The sequence below is a fragment of the Muscardinus avellanarius genome (genome assembly GCF_963383645.1).
Source record: "Muscardinus avellanarius genome assembly, chromosome: 4".
NCBI lineage: Eukaryota > Metazoa > Chordata > Mammalia > Rodentia > Gliridae > Muscardinus > Muscardinus avellanarius.
The window spans coordinates 162,179,477-162,191,431 of record NC_137789.1 but is presented as its reverse complement, the minus strand read 5'-3'; positions in this window follow the sequence as shown (position 1 = coordinate 162,191,431).

The window sequence follows — 11,955 nt, the reverse complement described above, 5'->3', positions numbered from 1 at the left end:
AGAGCTTTCCCTCCAAAGGACCGCTGAGGCTTGCTGGGTTGTGGCTAGGCCAGGCCAGGCCGCTTTCAAGGGCAGTGTTTGATAAATGCCGTCTATTTGAAGAACACAACCGCCTCTGACTTTGCAGGGAAGGGTGTCTCTCCTCAAGTGGGAGGTGGGAACACCTTCTCTAATCTCACAGGGAGCAGAGCCTAGGACTTAACCTTGCTTGCTGGCCACGAGAGGCAGTAGTCAGGCAGGGCCATCCCGACTCCCTGGGGCCGTGGCGGCCACATGCCAGGCAGGACCCATCTCCAACCTCAGCACTTCCTGTCCACACCCTTCATCCTGCATGGCAGAAGGTGGGGGGCGTGATCTTCCTCTCGGGGGTCAGATGACCTTTACAAGTTTATTTGTCTGGCTACTCCCTGGGTGAGGAATAGTTATCACTCTGCTTTCCCCTGGAGGGTTTTGGACTCCTTCTCTTTAGCTTGTGGGTTTCTCTAGAATTTCTGTGGTGTGGGAGGGAGGTGAGGTGCCCACCCTTGCCTCCTCCTGGGGGACACGCCTTCCAGAGCAGGGCCACCTTGAGCGTGGGAGCTGTAGCTGGCTTCCCGCCTGAGTCCAGGACTCCAGCCGCTGGGCGCTGCTCATGGCGGGCAACGGTTCTAACTCGTGTGTGGCGAAATGCCCCTTATCTTGTAGAACTAGTCTTTCCCCACTCCTGCTGCAGAAGTGTTTTTAATTCGTGTATATTCTGCTTCTCATAATATACTGAGAATGAACTTCCCCAGCCCCTGAACACACACATGTGCATGCTTGCACTCACAGGACTTACTATTGGGACCCACCCAAAGAAAGTTCCCTTGGGAGAGTCAATATCTGGGCAAACTCGAGCCTTTCTACCTGAGAACATGGACGTTTGCATATTTTCCAGTGTTCTAATTTCTGATCTTTGGTAGCATTTAAAGTTTTCTTTGGGAATTTTTTAAACTTCTTGTTGGATTTGCTCCTGGGCATGCTACCGATGCCATTATTGTAAGTGGAAGCGCTTTCTCGTCTTTATTTGGACTGGTCCTTGTTACGTAAGAGGCATATGAATTGTTGCAGTTTATTCTGCATCCTGCCCACGGTTTCTGCTGGGCAGAGTGTTTCCGGGTATCCATCCGAGCCTGCAACCACAGCCTCCTGAGTGCCGGGACTTTGCCTCCTCCCTCCATGTTCATGAATCTGGTCCTCTGTCCTTAGACAATTGATACCTGATGCCTGAGTCTTGTTCCTGACTCACGGAGGAATCTTGTTAGGTAGGACGTTGGGAGATGCTCATGTATCCCTGACTATTTAGTTATTAATTCTGGATTTTATCACATGCCGTGTAGACACCTATGGGACAATTATGTTTGTTTCTCTTTAAGCCCGGGAGAAGCCAAATTATAATAATACATCTTAGTGCTAAGTCGTGGACTCCTGGGTGACCCCTCCAGGCCACCGCACATCATTCTGTGTGCTGCTAGCTTTTCCTGGTAATAGTTTATTTGAGATCGTTACGCTGATGTTCCCAGGCAGACTGGTCTGCGGTTTCCATTTCCGCACGACCCCCTTGTCGTGTTGAGCACCACCGTCACTCTGCCTTCCAGAGTTGATTTCGAAGGGGAAGCAGTGGTTTCCTCGGCTCTGGCGCGGTTCTTCTTCCCCTTAGATGCTTTCCTCACTTCCCCATGGCATTTTCTGGGCAGAAGTGAGCAGTTCCCTGTCTGCGTTCTCATTCCTCTGCAGCGATTGGTGTGTCCGGAGGTTGTATCCTAGAGAGCTCCCCCGCTCCATGTTTTCCTAGAAAAGAGTCTGTAAGCCGGGCGTGGTGGCGCACGCTCGTCATCCCCGCGCTTGGGAGGCGGAGACAGGAGGATCGCGCAGGTTCGAAGCCAGCCGTGCTGGCGCAAGAGACCCTGTTTCAAAAATATAAAATAGGTCTGGGAGTGTAGCCCGGAGGAAGAAGGGCTTCCAGTAACCCCAGTACCACCAAAAAAAAAAAAAAAAAAAAGAGTCTGTAAAAGGGAACTGTCCCAGGGTCTTTCATTGCAAAGGTCGCTCCCCTGGGCGGAGGAGGCCCCCACCAGGCCCCCACAGCCCCAGCGGCAGCTGCCATTCTGGATTCATGGCCAGAGGGACCAGGGAGGGAAGAGAGGCCCCTCCAGAGCCGGGCCTCCTGCGCCCAGCCCTCACCCCGGCCTGGGACCCACAGAGCCTACTGGCTCACTATCTTGCCAGAGTTCCTTTTTAAAATAATAATAATTTTAAAAAAGATTGAAATGACCAAACCTCTTGGTACGTGAACGGAGGAAAAGATCCCACAAAGACTCACCAAGTGAGGAGTGGGGGGAGACGAACCGCAGAAGATCGAGATGAGGTTGTGCACGATTCTGTGCTAATGGTTTAAAAACCAGGATGCAGTCCGGACGTGGTGGCGCACACTTGTAATCCCCACGCTTGGGAGGCAGAGACAGGAGGATGGCACAGGTTCGAAGCCAGCCGCGCTGGCTTAAGAGGCCCTGTTTCCAAAAATAAAAAAAAGTATAAAATAGGTCTGGAAGTGTAGCCCAGAGGTAGAAGAGCTTCCAGGAACCCCAGTACCCCCAAACAACAACAACAACAAAAAATACCAATAAAAATCAGGATTAACCAAGTTTCCAAAGGCTCGGGATGCCAAAGCCACTTGAGGATGGCCCAACAGCTTCGGAGTAATGAGGGAGGCTCCTGGCCAGCCCCAGCTCAGCTGCCAGGCTCTCCCCGCCTGCTCCAGGAGCCTGTGTCCAACCCGCCCTCCCTCCAGGGCAGGCCCTCCACGTTGCCTGGTTCTCCAGCCTCCCCCTGCCCTGTCCCTCCATGAGCCCCGTCCTCACTCCAGTGAAGCAAATCAGGACGCTTTTATGACTTCTATTCCAAATAAAATACCCAGCCCCACACCCCCTACTCGGTGTGGCTTCTAACCTTCACACCTAGAGGCTCCCTCCTTGAGCCAAGGCAAAGCAGTGCCACTGCTCCCTCAACAAAAGCACCAGCCCTGGGAAGCAGAGTTCCTGGACTGTCCAGGGCAGAAAGGAGAGGAGAAAGGGCACAGGCATGGGCACAGTGAGACCCCGGCTCTGTGGATCATGAAACCCCGGCTCTGTGGATCAGTACAGGGAACCAGGCCCTGCATGGACGGCCATGCTGAGATGTGCTACTGCTTCCAGCTGAGGGGCTAAAGGGGGCTTCTGCTCCGGCCAGCTGGCCCTGGGACCCACACACACTCTGAGAGGCCGTGAGGTCCACTCACAGCTTCCCCAACCCGTGATTCCATTGCCGTGACCACCTAAGTACCGTGGCCCGACTCAGATGTCCGGGCTGTGCCTTCAACATGCATCCCCTTCTGTCTATGCAACTGCTTCTTGAAATGTGCAGATAATTTTAAACAGTGAACAGGACAATTCCTCCTTCCTCCCCAAGTGCAGCCGGTGCTGGAGCCAAGGACGACTCTCCAGGAGGACAGAGCAGGGCAGGGACAGTCCTCTGGCTCTGGGGCTGCAGCTGGGAAGGGCCTTGGGGTCTGGCAGAGCAGCACTGGATTCGAAGCTGGTGGCTGGGAGGAAGCTCTAACCCATCACCACCCACCCAGGTGGTGCAGCCAGGCAGCTGGCTCTGGGCGAGGGGCGACTGGAAGGGCCACAGGGCCACCCAGGATCCCGAGAGGGCGGTCGCACTGTGCCCTCGTCAAACCCATCAGAGCATGACACTGAGACCCAGGCGTTTCACTGCCTGTGAGTTATACCCCAGCAAAGGAGGAAAAGAGCCAGAAGTGGTGGCACACGCCTGTAATTCCAGAACTTGGGAGGCCGAAACAGGACAGTCACAGGCTTGAGGTCAGCCTCAGCAACTTAGCAGTGCTCTCAGCAACCGAGTGAGACTCTGTTTTATTTATTATTTAGAGAACACTTTATTAGTTTCTGTAATCAAACCCAGGTAGATAAGACCTTACATATTTAATACAGTGCGTTATCCCTGTACAAATGGAAAAAAAATTAAGTTTACCATTTCTAGACCGAGATGGCTGTTAATTTCTGTTGTCGATGTCTGTACAATTCCAACTCAACATGGTAAACTGGGATTCCTTCCCAAGGTTGACAGCACAGCTAAAGTTTCCAAAAGTCAAATTGTATATATGTGTATTTGTTTATATTTATATAAAAAGACCAGTAACAGCAGCATGTTACGCACCAATAGAAGTGACAGCTTTTCTAGGTTCTGCATCATCTGAACAAAATTGTAGCGACATCCAGCACACCCCATTTAAAAAAGAAAAAAGGTAAAACAAAACCCCAGAAAGCAGCAAAGTTCTGCTACTGTTGTGATACCTGGCACCATTTTTATTAGCTTCCCAATCATCATATACTCTGTTTTAAAGTTAAAAATATATATATAGAACTCAGGGGTGTAGCTCAAAGGCAGAATGTCCCTGGGCTCAATCACTAGTATAGCAAAACACAAAACAAAGGAAAGCAACCTCAGAAGAGCATACAGAGAATGTGGGGCTCGTCCTTGGATATGTTGGATTCAGGACAAAAAGCACTGGACTCGACAGAGGGGATACTACCACGGTACCCCGCAGCGAAGGCCTAGCTGCTGCAGGTCCCCACGCACTGAACAGAAGCGGCCCCGCTGACAGCCACACACCTGTAGGTGTGCAAGAGAATGGACGGAAATCACTAGTGGGTGAAGAGTGAGGAGACGGCCCACTAAGGAGCACAGTCAATAGCGTGATTCTAACTGATCCTTATCAGACACTTCCAGGTGCCGTGGGCATCACACAGGTTGATTGTGCATCTTAAGCCAGAGGAAGCTGCACTGAATCTCAAAGAGGATCTGTGGCTCACAGCCAGGACCTAAATCAACACGATTAAACAAGCAAGCCTCCCGTCTGGACAGTTTGAACTTTCCCAACCAACTATTGAGCAGAGGAGACATAAAATTCTCTTAAAAGATACTCAGGAAGCAATGAGGGAAAGACCTCTATTCAGGAAAATAGATCCAAGGTGCAGGAATAAGGAAGCCGATGTGAGCGATTCTCCTTTGCTTTGTTTTTTTGGTACTAAAAATTGAACCCAGGGTCTTTCTACCTCTGAACTACACCCCCAGCCTTTTCTTTTTTCTATTTTGGGGCTGGGTCTTGCTGAGTTGCTGAGGCTGGTTCCAAACCTGCAAGCCTTCTGTCGCAGCCTCCCAAGTACTACTAGAGTTACAGGTGCGTGTCACTACAGCTGGCCACATGGGCAGTTCTTACCTTGGTGTGGGCCTCGCTGCCACTCTCAGAAGACAGACTTTGCTGGCTTCTTCTTCAGGACTCTAAGCCACGGTACCACCGTGATGCTGGAGGTCACTTTGTGGGAAGATGGGACTGTGCCTGGCCCAGAGCCACACACAAATGGTCTTGTGGGCCGTGGGCCAGGTCTGGGCCTTAACTTTGTCTTCTGTTCCATTAAGATCTAATTCCTCAAATTCTCCTTGAAGCTCTGCGACTGTGTGCGAGCCCCTCAAGCTGAGTGGCTGGCTCCGCAGTTAGGTCTTTGGCATGGAGGTGCATTTTTAACAACAATAGGGAGAGAGTCTGTAGCACACTTCAGAAGGCTGGGTATGGGGGGAGGAGTGCTCAGAGGAAAACTCATAGCCCTGCACGTCTGTTAGTTAACATGAAAACAGGTGAATTAAGTATCTAACTTAAGATCTACAAAATAAAATAAGCCAGGCACTGTGGCACACACCTGGAATCCCAGTACTTAGAAGGCCAAGACAGGAGGATCGATCGCAGGTTTGAGGCCAGCAACAGCAATTTAGTGAGACCCTTAGCAACTTGGTGACATCCTGTTCCAAAATAAAAAGAACTGAAATGGCTGAGGTGTGCAGATCGGAGGTAGAACCCCTCCCCACCCAAGTTTACCATCCAGTACCAAATCAGCAAATACAAAACAGCCCAAGCTAAGCAGACAGAACTTAAAAAGGATTAGAGGAGAGATTTAATGACTGGAAAATCAGATAATGGTAGGATCAGTAAATAAATCCTGAAGCTGTTTCTTAAAAATAAATAAACAAAAAGCAATAAAACAGAGAAACCATTAGCAAGCCTAAGCAAGAGAAAGAGAGATATATACAAAATAAGACATAATGAGAAAATAGCAGAAATCAAAAACTACCTTGTTCAACTCTATACATATTAAAATCTGAATGGAATGAATGTGTTTCTAGGAAAATATTGCCCAGTTGACTCAGCAGGAGCCAGTTACCACAGGAGCAAGAGGGGTAGACGGTCAACGAGCACTTGAGTCAGGGAAAACTTTTCTTTCACCCCCCCCCCCCCAGAAAGAGCTGACCGGACAAAAGACAGATGCACGAGAAACAGATAAAGCTTTTCTTCAGTCTACTCAGGAGCTCACCAAAAAAGCAGTGAGAAGAAAGTTAGAAGTGGGGGCTTCGATTCCCTCTCAGGAGGGGAGGGGATAGAGCTTCAAGGACGTGAGAGAAACACGCGTGGGAGCTACAGGACGGAGGCTTGTTTGCGAGTCTGTCTCCAGCTTCTCACTTGGGCAGCCTTCTCCCTGGTGCAGGGTCCCTCCCTCCTACGGAACCAGAGGACTGAGTCCTGGAAGACCGCGTCCCTGTGGGTGAGGTGAGTGCAGAGAAGGCCCCTGGACTGTTGGCTCACATGCCTCGCAGTGATCCAGTGATCGTGATGTCCCAGGAGCACATCCTGGCCCCCGATGCCCATCACGTGCATATCCACACACACACCCGTGCATAAACACACACACACAGTCGTACATGCACACAGCCCGACACATAGCACACACATATGTGTGCACACATGTGCATCTGCTCCAAGCAAGAAAGGAAAGAAAGTCTAGTTTCCCCAGCTGCAGCAAACCTTGAAGGAACCATGATCCTGGCCCTGGGAAGCCTGTGCCGAGCACAAGAAGAACCTGTCTCCAAATCCTCCTGTGATTCGGATAACCTTACTTACCAACATGGAGGCACAAATCCTGCAGTGAGACATTCGCAAATGAGCACACTGAAAGAAAGTGAGGGAGAAATCACACCCATTCTGGCTTAGAAGCTACACCATCTGAAAAACGTCAGTCACGCTAAGTCAGTCTGTACCCTGAATACAGCCCCGGAGAAGATGCCAACAGTATGTGTTTGGCTTTGTGTTTGGTGCATTTTCTTAACTAGACTAGATGATTCAGCATTTACATATAAACAAACATGTAAATACAGCCTTGAAAGATGTTAAAAACAGACAGTTGAGAGGATGGCTTCCGTAGCAGATGTTGAAACATATTGTAAATCGGAACAACCAAAACAGCATGTGTGAGCCCCAGTGCAGACAGACACGGGGCAGAAGCATGCAGGACTGAGTGTATGGGAGGCCTCATCCCTAACGAAACGGTTCAGCAAAGACTCAAGCAGGAGAAAATGAAGCCGTCACCCCAGGGTGTGGACGCCTTCATAGTCTTGGAAATAGACATATCTAAGGGGACAAGGAGACAGCCCGATAAACCAGGCTACATTTAATTTAAAAATTCTGGCCGCGAAAAGTCAAAATGAGCAAAATCAAAGAAAATATCAACAAAGTACAAGACATATTTTTTTTTTGTAGTACTGGAGATGGAACCCAGGGACATTCTATCTCCAAGATACATTCCCAGCCCTATTTTTTATTTTTATTTTGAAACAGGATCTCACTGAGTTGCAAAGGGTCTCATTAAGTAGCTAGAGGCTGGCTTTAAACCTGCATGATCCTCCGGTCTCAGCCTCCCAAATGCTGGAATTACAAGTGTGCGCCTCTACGCCCAGCTTGAGACATACTTTCAACTCATACCACAAAGATGTAATTTCCCTGCCCATATAAAGCGCCTGACAAATCCAGTTAAATTTACCAGGAGCTCAACAGAAACCACTCGTAAAGAAAATGACGACCGGCCAACAGAAAAGGCACAGAGTAGAGACCGGCAACGGGATGCTCAAATTAACTCCATGGACACACGCAAGCTAAGACCACAATGGGAAGACATATGCTCAGCACCAGGCGGAACTTGATGAGTCCGACAATGTCCGGCCTTCGTGGGCAGGGTGGAAAGAGACGGCCACGCTCGGTCCTCGTCAGTGGCGATAAAGTAACGTGTCACCTCTGGAGACACGTCCAACAGAGTCCCTCATGTTCCAGGTGTGCTGTAGCCTCTGGTGTTGCGATCCACTCTGGGTGGTGGCAACCAAGAAACAGAGCACGGTTCTCTCCTGTTCACCTTGAACTTGACAGAGGGCCAGTCTCCCATTGTGGATGCCACGGGACCACTCTGCTGGAGACAGTGGACTCGAACCTGCAGAAATGGCGTCTGCTGGAACAACCCCAACGCTGACTAGTTTCTCCCCTGCATTTGCTTACACTTGATTTTTTGCCCCTGAAAGCACTAATAGGTCAGGTCCCTCCCTTCTCCTATGGGACCCCACAGCAGGGACAGGAGGCAGAACCCCAGAAACCAGAAGTGGAGATATCGTGAGATGCTAGGTGTCATGAGACTCCGGATGCTGTTAGAGAATCAGCATTCCCACACTGCTAGGCCCACCCCAAACCCCCCACTTAAAACATCGGTACTTCTACTCCTCCACATGACTCTGCTGGCTGACTGGGACTACTGGCCGACTCTGCTGACCCCGTGGCTCATCGGTCCCTTCCCCCACAGCCAACAGACCAACCCAAAGGCACCAGTTTATGAGGCTGATTAAAGTCGCTTTTAATAACCTGATTGGTGTTTTCTTCCTTTGCGACTCTTCAGCTCAATTTCAACATCACCTTTGGTGCACAAAACCTGGGAGAATTTTTGTATTTTTTTTTCTTTTTTGAGCTTCAGACTCTCTGACCCATGCCAGGCTTGCTGGATGGTGTGTGCCCTACAGCCGCTCAGGCCCCAGTGCACGCCCTGCAGCTGCATGCCTGCCGCTGCTGATCCAGCTCCCCACTCTTGCATCCCACAGAGGTCTTTCAGACTGGGTAAGCTCCTTCCCTTCCTCTGTTAAACAGGTTCCAGGTTCTTGCCTCCTCTCCAGAATTGGGTTTCCTACCATTCCACTGGAATCTAAAATCCAAGCACTTGGTGATCCATTGCTCTCCAGTCCACTGGGACCTCCCCTTGGACTACCAGGTCATCCTCCAGTTTTGAGAAGGGATTGAGACGTCTTTCCCTATCTCTTAACCCCCATTCCCAAACGACTGGTCAGGAAAATGGGGACTCTTGTTTCCTGTTCTTCGTTCTCTCCTACCAACCAGACATGGGAAGCCAACCTCCAAACTTGCGGAAGACTTGCACTCTGAGCACCTGTCTGGCCGTGATATGATAATGGGTCATGGTGGCCCGAGATCTTTGTAAGCGGTCTGGAACATGGTCAGGAGTCCTCTACATCCAGGCTTTCTTTTTCCTGCATTCCTCTCCCTCCAACCACTCTCCCCCATCAGCTGCCATTTTGTATGGCGGGTAGTCGCTACCTTGTGACATCATAGTCGCCATCTTGGTCTTCATCTTGTGACGTTGTACAGTTGCGACCTTTTGATGTTACATGGTTGCCATCTTGGTTGCACTCTTGTGATGTTGCAGTCACTGTGTGGTGACGATGCATGGTCCTCCCTTAAGGGACCAACTCAGGAGGCTTTTACCCTCTACCCACTTAGATCCATCTACTGATGCAGGATATGTGGTGTTGGCAACCCATTTCATTGGGCAATCAGCCCCTGATATTCAGAAAAAAATTTAAAAGGCTGAGGATGGTCCTCAAACTCACATCCAAGATTTGGTGAACATGGCATGTAAAGTCTTTAATTCCAGAGAGGAACAGGTGGAAATGGAGCATACACTCTGACTTCACCAAAAGGCAGATTTGCAGGCTCAAGCCCTGGTAGCTGCCCTGTGGCCAGATGTGGAGGCTCAGCCCTCTGGAGCGCCACCTAGGGGTGGAGGATCCCAATGACAACTACCTCCAGGAGCCTGTCTCAAGTATGAGAAAGCCATGCCCACCAACCAGACCATGCTCAGTGTGCGGCCAGGAGGGCCACTGCAATGGTGCCCTTGGAAAAGTGGTGAGCCCCACCCAGGTGCCTCCACACAGGGGGACCACCCTTCCAGACCAGGCCACGCTGTTGCCCCTACTCGGCCTGGCCGAAATCTGATGGCTCCCAGACTCCTCAACTTCGATCCACCTTGCCAGCCCAGAGTAACTCTCAAGGTAGCAGGTGAGCCAATCTCCTTTTCGGTTGATTACTCAGCCCTTCCATCCTTTTGGGTTCTAGTTTTCTTTTCCAATCTTGGTCCAGGGGATTGACAGCAAGCTCTCCTGCCCATGTACTATAGGCCCTCTTTTACAGGACAAAATTGCCCTGCCTGAGTCTCAGGCTGAAGCAGTCATTCACCTAATACATAATTCCCTACATGTTGGGCCTATTGTGTTTAAACATTTCCTAAGCCCCTTGTTTTATTCTCCTCTCCTGCGACAGCTGATTAGTAAAATCACTGCCTCCTGTTCTACTTGTGCTGCTGTGTCTGTCTCCCCAAGGAGGCCTTTTCCCCTCTTTTCCTACCCACCAAATGAGAAGACATTTGCCAGGACAGGACTGGCAAATTGACTTCACCCATATGCCGTCTCACAAAAAAACTAAAATATCTTCTTACCATGGTCAACACCCTAACAGGTTGGGTAGAGGCTTTCTCCTCAAAGGACCAGATGGCCAGCATGGTGGCCAGTGTTCTATGCTCGGACATCATCCCTCGGTTTGGACTCCCTAATTCCTTACAGTCTGATAATGGACCAACATTTATTTCTAAGGTTCTCAACAGGTGGCACAGGCCATGGGCATTTCTTGGAAGCTCCACATCCCACATCGGCCACAGTCATCAGGAAAGGCACCTTCTTAGGGAAAACGCTGACCCATATCTTCCCCAACCTGGGACTGAAGAAGCAGCTCCACACCCGGCAGCCAAGGCCCTTAAGCCAGAGGACTGAGTCCTCCTCAAGTCACTCCAACGGAAACATTTCCAACCACGGTGGCCTGGGCCCTTCACAGTGATCCTCACCACACCTTCTGCAGCCCAGCTGCGGGAGGACCCCAGCTGGCACCACCTGGTTGGTGTTTGGCTCCATTTCAACATTATAAGCACAAAGCCTTTTCCTTTGTTTTTTCACAAATGTATCTTCTGTTAAAATGGCTCATGAGCTCTCAGGCTACCAAGCTGCTTTCATGTGCTCTCCTTCCTTTTCTGTGAGTCCCGGTGTACACATAGGTTAGAATCCAGGTTCAGTGAGAGAAGAGAGACTGAGAGTCCAGGGAAAGTGCAATTGAAGCCTTTATTAGCTGGCCAGAGGCAGTACCCTCAGTCCAGAAATCTGACTGGAGGGGCGTGCCGTCTGCCGGGGAGAGGGCCTTATAAGGGGGAGGAAGAAGAGAGAAAAAATCCACATGCAGGCAGCCTTGAGATGAGCAGAGGAAGCAGCCATCTTGCAGAAGCAGAACGGTGCTTATCTATATCTTATTTGGCAAGAGCTTAATGTCTCGACCTTGAGCAGCACAATTTATTGTTGTATGGTGGGGAAGAATGGGAGGGGTGGTAAGTGAAACCATGTAAATGGCCGACAGAAACAAAATGGGGTCACTTTTACTATTACATTTGGTGCAGGCACAAGAATTTGTGGAGTAATCTTAAATGTAGCCAATTAACATAGAGTATTACAAGCAAATATGTGTTCCTTCCTCTGAGTGTGTGGCCAGGCTTCCTGGGTGAGAGCGGTGGGTGAGACTGTGGCTGAGACAGAAATCTTCAAGTATTCCTGAGTAAGTGAGTGGATGGTTGGCTGGCAAGAGGGCGTGGGGTGCACAGTTTCCGGGCACACAACTGAGCACACACT